The following is a 12,254-nucleotide window of genomic DNA, read 5'->3' as shown; positions in this document are numbered from 1 at the left end:
ACAGAGAAAACCGACTCCATAACCAACACTTCTAACTCACATCCAGCATCGTAGATTTTTAGTACATTCCAACTTTACCGATTTTCATGTATTGAAAAGACAATTAATAAACTGCTCCCTTGAAGAATAGAACAGCTCTCAGTAAATGCAAAGTGGGGCCTGGCACCCCTGAAAGAAAGGGTACATTTCACCTTTCCCTTTTTTACACAGTAAGAGAATGAGTTGCTGAAATGAAATATTGTGTAGCAATCACTGAACATGTTCTTAAAGTACCGATATATTTACATATCGTCTACTACGAATTTTTACAGAAAATTATATATTCAAATTGGCGGTTGTATAATGTGCATCTCTTACCCGTTTCCCAGATAATTTTCAGTGATTCTTAGCCTACTTCATCGTACTCATTAGAAGTCTTTCTTTCTTAATCTGTTTACCCTCCAGGGGCGGTTTATCCCTCGGACTCAGCGAGGGATCCCACCTCTACCACATCAAGGGCAGTGTCCTGGAGCTTCAGACTTTGGGTCGGGGGATACAACTGGGGAGAATGACTAGTACATCGCCCAGGCGGCCTCACCTGCTATGCTCAACAGGGACCTTGTGGAGGGATGGGAAGATTGGATGGGACAGGCAAGGAAGAGGTAAGGAAGCGACCCTGGCCTTCAGTTAGGTACCATCCCTGAATTTGCCTGGAGGAGAAGTGGAAAACCACGGAAAACCACTTCGAGGATGGCTGAGGTGGGAATCGAACCCACATCTACTCAGTTCACCTCCCGAGGCTGAATGGACCCCGTTCCAGTCCTCGTACCATTTTTCAAATTTCATGGCAGAGCCGGGAATCGAACCCGGGCCTCCGGGGGTGGCAGCTAATCACACTAACCACTTCACCACAGAGGCGGACATTAGTGATCTTCCAGAACAATTAATATTTATTAGGGGATTTTTGTAAAGGTATTCTCAAGACAATTTTATTTCGATTTCCATACATAAAATACTTCTGAAGTAAACAATGAGCGGTAAAGCAATAATTCTAGACCATTTTGTTCTTCTCTACACAATATACATGCATCCACGAAAAATGAATGTCTTAAATATTATGGAAGTTATTAGGGAAACGGTTTTGAAAGAGTTTTATTTGAAAATGGCAGTGCCTGGGGGGAATAGAAAGGGCTGCCTACCCGGTGGAGGCGTGCTCGTTTCATCCGGAAGGACATGAACTCGATTCCCTGTTAGGAAGGTATGGCCTCAGGTTGACTCAGTCTACACTAAAAATAATGAGTACCAGGTTAATTCTTGGGGGCAAAGGCGGCCGGGCTTAGAGCTAACCACTCCATCCCACCAAGTGCCGAGGTTACGGATGGTGGGATACTTTGCCTTCCGTCCCTCCAAGGGCTTTCACGTCCTGTATGGAGCTGGATTTGTTTTTGCTTTGCAGTCCATTATCAGTTCTTCACGTTTTAGGTCATAGCTCCAGGAATATTATAGGTACCATACATACATATATTACAGACCGTTATACCTTTCAGCGTTCAGTCTGCAAGCCTCTGTGAATTTACTAAACGTCACCACAATCCTCTATTTGCAACTAATGCTGTGGCATCAAAGCTATAAAAATGACATTTTATCTTCAAAAATGCAGGTCCGCCTCTTTGAACTCACAAGGAGAAACCACAGGCTTGGGATCATCAATTTCATCCAACCATTGGGAGGTTGACCTAGGCACGTCAACATTAATCAGAAACGAGACCGGAGGTTCGTTCCACTGGCCCTTTTAATTTAACAATCTCTATATAATTTTCATATTTTAGTGAATGTTTATTTATATAATGTACTGAAACACCATGTTCACAACTTCAGTGTCCGACTCGTTGGCTGAACGGTCAGAGTACTGGCCTTCGGTTCAAAGGGTCCCGGGTTCGATTCCCGGCTGGGTTGGGGGTTTTAACTTTAATTGGTTAATTCCAATGGCACGGGGGCTGGGTGTATGTGCTGTCTTCATCATTGTTTCATCCTCATCACGACGCGCAGGTCGCCTACGGGAGTCAAATAGAAAGACCTGCACCTGGGGAGCCGAACCCGTCCTGGGATATCCCAGCACTAAAAAAGCCATACGACATTTCATTTTACAACTTCTGTTTCATTAAATTAAAAGATAAGCAAAGAATTCTGAGTGTTTCACTGTAGGAACAAAGCAAAATATTTAAAAGTGAAGTATTCGTTCGCTAACTCGTTCGCTGGTGTCCTCAAATTATCCTGGTGAAGGAAACGAATTAAGTTACAAGAATGAGATATTTTATAAATCTATGAAGTTGACTTTTAAATTCGGTATTATGCGGTGTTTGCCAACCGAACTGCCGTATGTATTTCATTACCGTGTGGAATGTATTACATTCCCCCGTTTCGCGTGACGGCTCATAGTTAGAAACATTGATTGAATTTTTACGTACTAGCGTGACCTGGTGCGGCTTGTTTATCAATCACAGATGTGCAACGGGTGGTTTTCTACCTTATACTCTCAGTTTAAAACTCACCAGCCTATTGGTTCATGCGCAAGTTCTAATTTAGAAAGTTTTCTGTGGTCTAGAAAATGCATTCCATAGTTTTCAAACGCAGTCTTGGCAGAAAGAAAGTTACATTATCCGTGACCCAAACCCAAACAAAACCCCATGGCGCAACAGTCCCGAAGAGCCACGGCCTACTGCTGCTCAGTCTGAAGGTTTACAGATTACAAGGTGTCATGTGGTCGGCACGACGAATCCTCTCCACCGTTATTCTTGGCTCCCTAGACCGGGACAGCTACCCCACCGTCAGATAGCTCCTCAGTTGTAATCATGCAGGCTGAGTGGACCTCGAACCAGCTCTCAGATTCAGGTAAAATCCCAGATCTGGCCGGGAATCGAATTCGGGGTCTCTGGATAAGAGGAAGGAACACGCACACTATACCGCGGGGCCCGCCCATCCGTCATCATAAACATACTAAACTTGAATCGGCTGAATGTCAACATGATTGGCAGATGTGGGGTTGTGAACCATTTTGTCTATGTACGAACGACTGTGAGTCTGAGGTATGTAGTTGCGTACTACAGAGGCGCACTGACATGTTGCATCTGATCACAATTTGGCGTGACACCTCAATAACCAGTGCGACAAAGTCAATCATGTGAACACCCTGGTGTTTCCTGTCATATTCGAACACAGAAATGGACTTTATACACCACTAGTCAGCATCATGTCAAGATATTTGAGATGTGGTGCTGGAGAAATATGTTTCACATTCCGTGGACAACACACAGAACTAACTCATCCATCCTCGCAGAAGTCTGACCGCAACAGAGATGTATATCTTGATATATAAAATGATCTTTACATGTTTTGGACATACCGCTCTCAGCCGCACAGCGAGAAACTAGTGGTCCAGGGAAGTTATATGGGAAGCGAGGATGTGCCAGGCTTCCAGACTTCTGGAAGGAGCCCGTGAACATCCCGTATCAATACAAACCTGGAGCAAGTGACCCAGCTGGCTAGACAAGGTAGTTGTTGGTTACGAGCAGATGGCGGTTCATGGTATAATTTATAGGTGATGCAGTTCATTTTAAATACATAATTGTAAGTTTCAAATTCTGAAAATAAGGTAAAGCAAGAGATGGTGTCTGGTTGGACCTGCTTGTTCTATTCTTAACAGTTCTTCATTATGTACTATAGGTAATGAACACGCCCAAATTGTTGAAAGTTTTTCGAGTACAATGTGGTCGTAATCTTAATTTCGTGTCGCTATTTCTAGCCGAGTACAGCACTTCTAAGGCGGACCCTCCAATGAGGGTGAATGTGGTCGTGAAAATTCAATATTCATTGATTTGGCCCAGAATGGGCGACTTGCACGCACTGTGCAGAAGCTTAGATCCTCTCCAACAGAAGAATATTAAATAGTCCACTATAGTTCAACTGAATAAAGTAACTGGCGCGAAATCGGAAGGCTGTGGTTTTTTATTCCGTTTTTAACATCACTTCAATAGCTACTACACGTAATGAACACGACCTAGTACGTTCAGAGTTTATATCGTGAACAACACGGACTTGAAAATTCAATATTCGAAGATAAAGGGAGTTCTTAACAATGATATCGCGAATAAAACAACTGTCTGCACGATGAGCGGTTTTCAATCATTTCTTTTTCTTTATGATGAAGCCTGCTAGGGACCACATGCCTATTTTAATTCATCCTTTCTTGTTGTTCCCTCGTCCGTTCTATCCAGCATTCCTTCATCATTGCATTCTGCTTTTCAGCCCACTGTGTGCCGCGTTTCCTTTCCATTCTTCCTTGGAATCCTTTCGTTCTTAAAACTTCCCTTTTAAAAATCCTTTCTATAGTTCCCTCTTCTCATATTTTATTTAACTCTAAATCTTTCTTGACTTCTTGTATCCAGCTTGTTGTTGATTTTTCAGTTTTTAATTATGCATATACACTGATTTCCTGCATTCACTGTCTGTTTAGCAATGTTTATTTTCCCAAACAATTATAGGGTTAAAGCATTTTTAATGTGTGCCTTCAAGATTTCGTAATTTCTCTATCCTGTCTGCTACATGATTTTAATTGCGATCATGCCCGTCAAGAAACAAACATGAAAAGCAGTACAATGAATTACAATTTTCACAGCCACAAATCCAATTATGTTCATCATAAACAGATAAATTGAGACCCGGAATCCAAGAGGGGCCCAAGTCCATTACATCAAACTTTTTTAAAATGTAGTAATTAATCGTTCAGCATAAATACATGCTATATCAGATTACTGTCGACAAGAGATAAAGAAAAACAACCAAACAAACAACAAACAAAAATCTAAATACATAATAATACAGACAAAAATAATCGCTTACTAAGGACGAGATTTGAAGTCGACCTCCTGTAGGCACTTCTGTAACTAGAATAAGTGAGGAATGTTTGTAATAAAGTGCTGGAAAAGATACACACACAGAGAATAAAAAATAAAAAAGCAATTGTTCACTAACACAAAGGGATGTTCTAGTTTTCTTGTCAAGTTAACTCTTATTTTCTTTGTAATGCTTGTTATAATAAATATTTCATTGAGAAGTGAATTGGCAGGTGATTAAAAGAAGCACTGAGCAACAAGAGCACTCGAGGGGAAATTCGTACACTTTTGTTTTACTTTTTTTTTTATTTACACGAACACTCACTGATCATCTTCAGATTCTTCTCTACTTTTAATTCGGCGTGGAAGTGTGGATCGTTTTCCAAGGGCGAAGAATACAGCACCGGGCACATTTTGGAGTTTCTTGAAGAAAGTCTTGGATTGCGTTGAAATCACGTGTTCCAGAGTGTCTAACTGAAGTTCACGATGTAACTGTTTGTTTCGAACGTACCAAGGAGTGTTGGTGATGATACGGAGAACTTTGTTTCGGAATGATTGCAGACGTCTGATAGTGGTTCGAGCCGCCCCTCCCCAGACTGGACAGGCGTAGGTGAATAAAGGACGGAGCAGTGATTTGTAGAGAAGTAATCCACATTCAAATTTGAGGGAAGATTTCCTGTTTAGGAGAGGATATAGTCTTCTTAGTCGTGCATAACATAGATTTAATTTCTGATTTATATGGTATTTCCATGATAAGCGACGGTCACGGAATACTCCCAGGTACTTCACGGCCTTGTCGCTAGGCGTCCATTGGATGGCTGTTCCATTTAGGAAGATTGGTGGTGGGAGAGGTGGACGTCGAAGAGTAAATATCATGGTTTCACATTTTGGTACATTCAGTGAAATTCTCCAGTCATCCAACAACCTTGATATGGTTTGCAGAGAGGCTTGCAGTCGGCGAGTGGCTGTTAAAACGTCATAGTGAGATGTGAAGACAGCAGTATCATCTGCAAACATTGCGATGTTGACAAATGGAGGCGATGGAATATCATGGGTATAAATGTTGAAGAGGGTTGGACCGAGAATAGAACCTTGAGGGATCCGGCGTTAATGAGCCGAGGTGTTGAATACGTGGAATTGATACGTACGCGAAAGATACGCTGACTCAAGAAGCTGTAGATGATGTTGTATATATAATGTGGGATTCCGATTATGTGCAATTTGTATAATAGGCCTTTATGCCAAACTTTATCAAATGCCTTTGTAAAATCTACGAACGTTGCAAGAGTGTGATGTTTGAACACGAAACCTTGCGCAATGTGTTCCTTAAGACGTAGTAACTGATGATTTGTCGAATGCCGTTGACAGAAGCCAAACTGCTGATGTGGAAGGAGAGATGTGTCCTCTAAGAAAGTATTTAGACGTTTAATGATGATTTTCTCAAATAATTTGGATAACGTTGGTAATAAACTTATTGGTCGGTAACTCGTGAGTAGTGCTGAAGGTTTCCCAAGTTTGTGAATTGCAGTTATTTCTGCATGCTTCCATGTGTCGGGAAAGTACCCAAGACGAAGAAGGGCACTGAATACAGATGCAAGAAATGATAGTGCTTTTCGAGTGAAGTGTTTCAAGGCTATGTTAGGGATGAGATCATGTCCAGCAGCTTTCTTAACGGGCAGGTTCTTGATCAGATTTCATATTTCTCCTGGTGAGGTAAATTTGATTCTTTCCGGAACTGTAGGGTAGAATGTTGGAAACGCTTCTATTTCACTGTTATACTCGTGGTTGATTGGTGGGTTTGGAGTGAAGGAAGCTTCAAAAACATCTGCAAGGATATCACATTTTTCAGAATCACTCAAATAATGGGTATCAGATGCTTTCAGAGGAGGAATAAGGCTTGGTTCATGCAGTATTCGTTTGGTTTCCTTCCAGAGTGTACAATCATCAGGCGACAGACCAGAGAGATGATGCTAGTACGAAGCATAACGGTGATTATCTAAAGCTGTGCGTACTAATCTGATAAGCTGGTTTAATCTATGATGTTGCCAAGGTAGGCGCTGAACCTGCCACAGTCGTCGCATTTTATGTTTAGCCTTGATGAGTCTTAAAATTCTGAGAGGAAATGTTGAGTGAAGAGGTGGCTGTTGCTGCCTATTTTGGGACACAGTAGCTGCTTTGAGTGAAGTACAGTAGATATAATGGTGGTGAAGTGGCGAATGGCATTGTCAAGATCTTCTCGAGTTTTAAGGGGCATATTTGGTTGAAGACAAGAGTCAAGCTGGTGGTGATAAATGTCCCAATCAATATAACCATGAGTAAAAGTGCGTGGTTGTTGAACGAAAGTTTCAGCAGAAAAGGATGTAATTGCTGGACAATGATTCGAATCCATTTCAGCTACGGGTCTCATATAAATCGGGAAGGCGACGTTTTTGATTAGGGCTATGTTGAGAATATCCGGCTGGTGATTGAAGTTAGATGGGTAATGAGTCGGTTCATCTGGAGCAGCGACGTGGATGGCATGAAGTTCAGTCACTGCTAACAGCTGTCTACCATTAGGAGTTGTTACACGACAGCCCCAAATCTCGTTCTTGCTTTTAAGATCTCCCATTAGTATGGTTGGTAACTGGTCTTGAAACAATAATCTTATATCTTCTACGTGGAGTCGAGCTGATGGAAGTTTATAGGCTGCTATGACTGACAAAGGGGTTCCATTGCTTAATTCAATTTTAACAGCACAAGCTTCGATAGTGGTTAACTGTGGTAGGGATATCGGATAATGTTTAAGCCTTTTCTTTATGATGACTGCCACTCCACCAGAGACAACAGGAGCTGGGCGATCACATCGGTAGATGTTGAAACCAGGTGCTGTAAAACGTCCATGTTCAACGAGGTGAGTTTCAGAAATGCATGATACATCTATATTATGGCGAGACATATCTCCAAGAAGGAGGCACGTTTGACCTTCAAACCGTTAGCATTCCAGTTGAGAAATGTGAGATGGGAAAACAGAGGATTGGCACTAACAACTATTATTAAGGAGTTCTGAGAGTAATTTCATGATAAAATGATTTGATTTGAGAGATGAAAGGCGTAAGAAAGGCTATAATCTGTTGGACAAGGCTGGAAGACGATGCAGGTTGAGAAGAATTTTGCGGTGGATTCTGAGCTGAATATACTGGGGTTTGCGGAGAAGGTTGGGAAAGCGGGCGTTGCCATGCTGATGGGTGAGGGGTTCGAACTAGCGAAGATCGAGATGGTAGCGGAGGAAAGTTCGTAGCATTATTAGCTGGTGGTGTGGGGGCGATACTGTTGGGCTGGATGCTGGTGAACATCGGTGTTGAAAGAGAGGTACTTGCACGCCTGATCTTGTTCTTCATATTGATACAATATGGGCAGCCTTTGTAATTAGCAGCATGATCTTGGCCGCAGTTGACACACGTTGGAGGTACTTGTCGTGGTTTATTGCATGCTGAATAGTGATGATTATTAGGGCATTTGACGCAGCGTGGACTTAACTTGCAGAAGTTTTAGTCTGACCGAACATTTGACATCGGGTACACTGTGAGATGTCTTGTGGTTTGCGACGAAGTTCGACCGAAATAATGGCACGCTGAATGTGTGTCAAGTCAAAAATTATTTTTGCATCTTCCGTGTTGTCCAATTCAACGGCGCAGAGGGGCATGGGCTGCTTATCTTTGAAAAGAAGCCGAGTAACTTTACGTACCGGTAAGTTAAGCTCTTGTAACTCTGAGTGAAGTTCCAAGTCAGTAACAGGGACATCACGAATGATAGCTTCAAGTTTTCGGTTGTAGGGTCCTGGAATATATGAAATTGAAGTTCGGATTCTTCTAGAAATTTGGTGACGGAACGTTAATTGCTGATAGTGGTAGTATTTATTTCGATAACTTTGCCGCGCTGTTGTGTAGTGTAATCACTGCTTATTACAGTATTCATGTCTCTAATAATTTGCTGATAATTATTTACTTCGTGGAGAAAGATTGGTGGCACGTTAACTTTAGGTGTTAACGGGGCAACATTGTCGCCTGCAGAGTTATTATCCATGCGTTCAAGAGGAGCATACTTATTATGAACGTCTGTGAGATCTACCATGTACTTATTGTTTAATTTTCCAGCTGATACAGTTAACTTTTTACTGGGAGTCTGAAAACCATCGTCCTGCTGTAACGGTGGATCGGTAGAAGCAAGTGCTTCGTGCGCACGTTTAAGTTCTGCAAGTTTACTTGGTTGTAAAAGAGGTCGTGATGAGATTGAAGACATAGAACGTTGATTAAGAAGTTCTAGACTTACATGATGTTGTTCTCGTCTTTGTAAATGCTCTGCTGTGAAGCTGCTTGTTGCTGTAGATTTGAGGAAACATTCACTAAAGGCTGATTTGTGTTGACTTGTTGACTGGGTTCAATTGGTTGCGTTGAGTCCATGTCTGCTGACGACGAATAATATGTCAATAAACTTTCTTTTAATATAGTCCCCGTATCAGGGTTTATTCCATTAGCCATGTTGAGAGAAGTGTAAGTTCGTAGCGTGAAAACACACGAAGTTTAATTACACAAACACACAATACACGTTATGCTACACTGTAAACACAAGCGAGTGACTTGCTTCGGCTGAAGCTCGCTAGCGACTCTACATCAAACTTGTGGGAAATTGAAAAAATGTATGCTGTTGCTGCAAAATGCCTCTAACTGTGTTTTTTCTTAAGTACATCTCCAATACATCTTTTAATGACTACGGCAACAGGCTTCTACTAATTATTTTGCAAGAGAAAACAAATTTTCAAAATGATCAAATATTGGGCCCTCTTGGATTCCGGAGCCTTTGCATACAAGTTTGCATCCATACTGAGTGGTTTTGAAGGTTAATGTCCGGGTATTTACAAAGAACAATGTAAATGACATGTAATTACAGTACTTTGGTTTCCAATACTGTTATTTGTTACACAACGGGTTATACATTAACATGTTAATCGCCCTTAGAATCGCACAAGTTTTCTGCTGACCGTAGTGATTCTATATAAGAGACTACGTCTTGTCTTAGATGATTCTTGATTGTGTTTAAGTCTCGAAGGTTGTCAGCCTTCATTGGACAGGGTTTTGTGTGCAACGATGCATTGGGAAGATCCGGCTTAGAATTTGGCCTAATTAATCTGAAGTAATCAAACACAAAATTCGAGATCGTTCGTGAAACTTCAGTCTCATTCTCATGAATTTTTTTTCCATTTTGTGTTGCTGTCTTTTCGAAATACGGAAGGAAGTGATTCTTAAAATCCCGAAATTCTTGGCCTGACATGACTCTAACTTCAAACTTCTTCGAACAAGGTCTACCCATTCCGTATAATGCAGAATTTTCTCCTCTTTTATTTTCATTCTCTCAATTACACCAAAATGTCTATCACAGGGCAAGAGACTGTGCCCTGTGACGGGAAAGTAATGTACAACCTTTTCAGAGCGCTTCATTTTGATCAGTGTAGACAAAGATGCAACCATGCAATGATTCTTATTTTTTCCTGCAGCCCCATCACTAAATGTGTGTTTTAACCTCTGCACCTACCTTTGCATTAATATATTCATTCAGGCCGCTTATCACTTCACTTGTCCACCTTTTAGCCTCCGTTAAAGGCCACATAAACACAGTTGATTTATCTAACTTTCCACGGTAAACAGAAACGTTAAGCAGCTACAACTACCGAGCTCGATAGTTGCAGTCGCTTAAGTGCGGCCAGTATCCAGTATTCGGGAGATAGTAGGTTCGAATCCCACTGTCGGCAGCCCTGAAGATGGTTTTCCGTGGTTTCCCATTTTCACACCAGGCAAATGCTGCGGCTGTACATTAATTAAGGCCACAGCCGCTTCCCTCCCAGTCCTAGCCCTTTCCTGTCCCATCATCGCCATAAGACATCTGTGTCGGTGCGACGTAAAGCCAATAGCAGCCACAACTGCCTCAAATAGAGCATCTGCCTAATAGGAAGATGTGAAAATGGAATGTTTTTATAAAATCAAAACATACCATTTCAGTATCAGATTTTCCCTAGTTTCTGCTTGACATTTCTTTAAGTTATCATAAACTTACTTCCCTTCTTTCTGCTGTGTTGTGTTTTTAGTAAATCTCTCATAGCCTTTTGCATTTTGAACTTTGCTGCATGTTCATGACAAAAGCTACAAACATCAGACATTGGTCTATCAAAAGCGTTAAATTTAGATCTGAAATAGTTAATAAAATTTGTATATTAACTTCTCACTTTACATCTTCAATATTAACATGACCAGTTCTTATTTCTGAAAACTTTTCTAGATAATTTAACCTCAAAAATTCAGTATACATTGTAACAAGTGACAGGTTTGCTGAAAAATATCACCTCTTAACATTTTTTTGTTTGACCATAATTTACTACCTTATAAGGAAATGACCTGATATGGTTGTCAACTTTTGATACTACGTTAGCATCCTTCGCACGAGGTCTATTACTTTGTTTTCCTCGTTGGTCGACAGATATATCCCCACTGGCAGCAAGCTGACTTAGTCTTCTTAGCTGTTTGACAGAAATTCATTGAAGACTTGCAAAACCTTCTTTGCAGACGACACGCCTCTCTGCACCCACCATAACCTATAAACATTAACATCTTTTCCGGCATGAAGATAAAAAACATGAAGGTGTACTGCTTTCAGTGATAATCACCGACATTCTAGGATCCATTAATAACTGTTTATTAACACTGTGTTTTAAATAATAAATCATGCATACAGATACTTTAAAGGAAACCATAGGTGAATAGCAGCTATAGATAATATCTCTGCATACGTCTTGTACCTAGTATCAAAACTTTTATTTTTATACCTTGTATACGAAACTATGTGCTTTGCGTCTGGTGCTGTCTTCTGATTTCGGTCTTATCCATTTGATTTCAACTGGAGTTATTAAGGCTGCAAGATGCGAGTCTTGTGCATTTTTTGACCTATTGTATTGAATTCTTTAATAATTACATCCTTTCCACCTTCGGAAACGAAAGTTAAGCAAGAACACTTGCATCTATACTCTTCTTTATTATAATATTACAACAACAAAATATCATTAAAATCATAAAAATTGTGCGTACATACTTGCAATGCTGATCAGTTTGACGAGTTGGAACCGCCATGCCTTTTGTGCTAATATACTCCTCTCCTGCAGCTCTGCATTTCTTTATTTTATTTTGAGTCCATGAATTTTCGTATTTCTTTCTTTTTATTTTAACTTATACTACCAGCAGATGATTCGTTGTCTGAGGCTGAAACCATTTTCAAACTGATGTAGAACGCTCCTGCTGTCATCTAGCGACAAAGTGCGTCAGCTGCGGAATGGTGTACAAGAGAAGCCCAAGTGCATGG

This window comes from Anabrus simplex, chromosome 4, assembly GCF_040414725.1.
Source record: "Anabrus simplex isolate iqAnaSimp1 chromosome 4, ASM4041472v1, whole genome shotgun sequence".
In the NCBI taxonomy this organism is placed as follows: Eukaryota; Metazoa; Arthropoda; class Insecta; order Orthoptera; family Tettigoniidae; genus Anabrus; species Anabrus simplex.
This window is presented reverse-complemented; position numbering follows the sequence as displayed.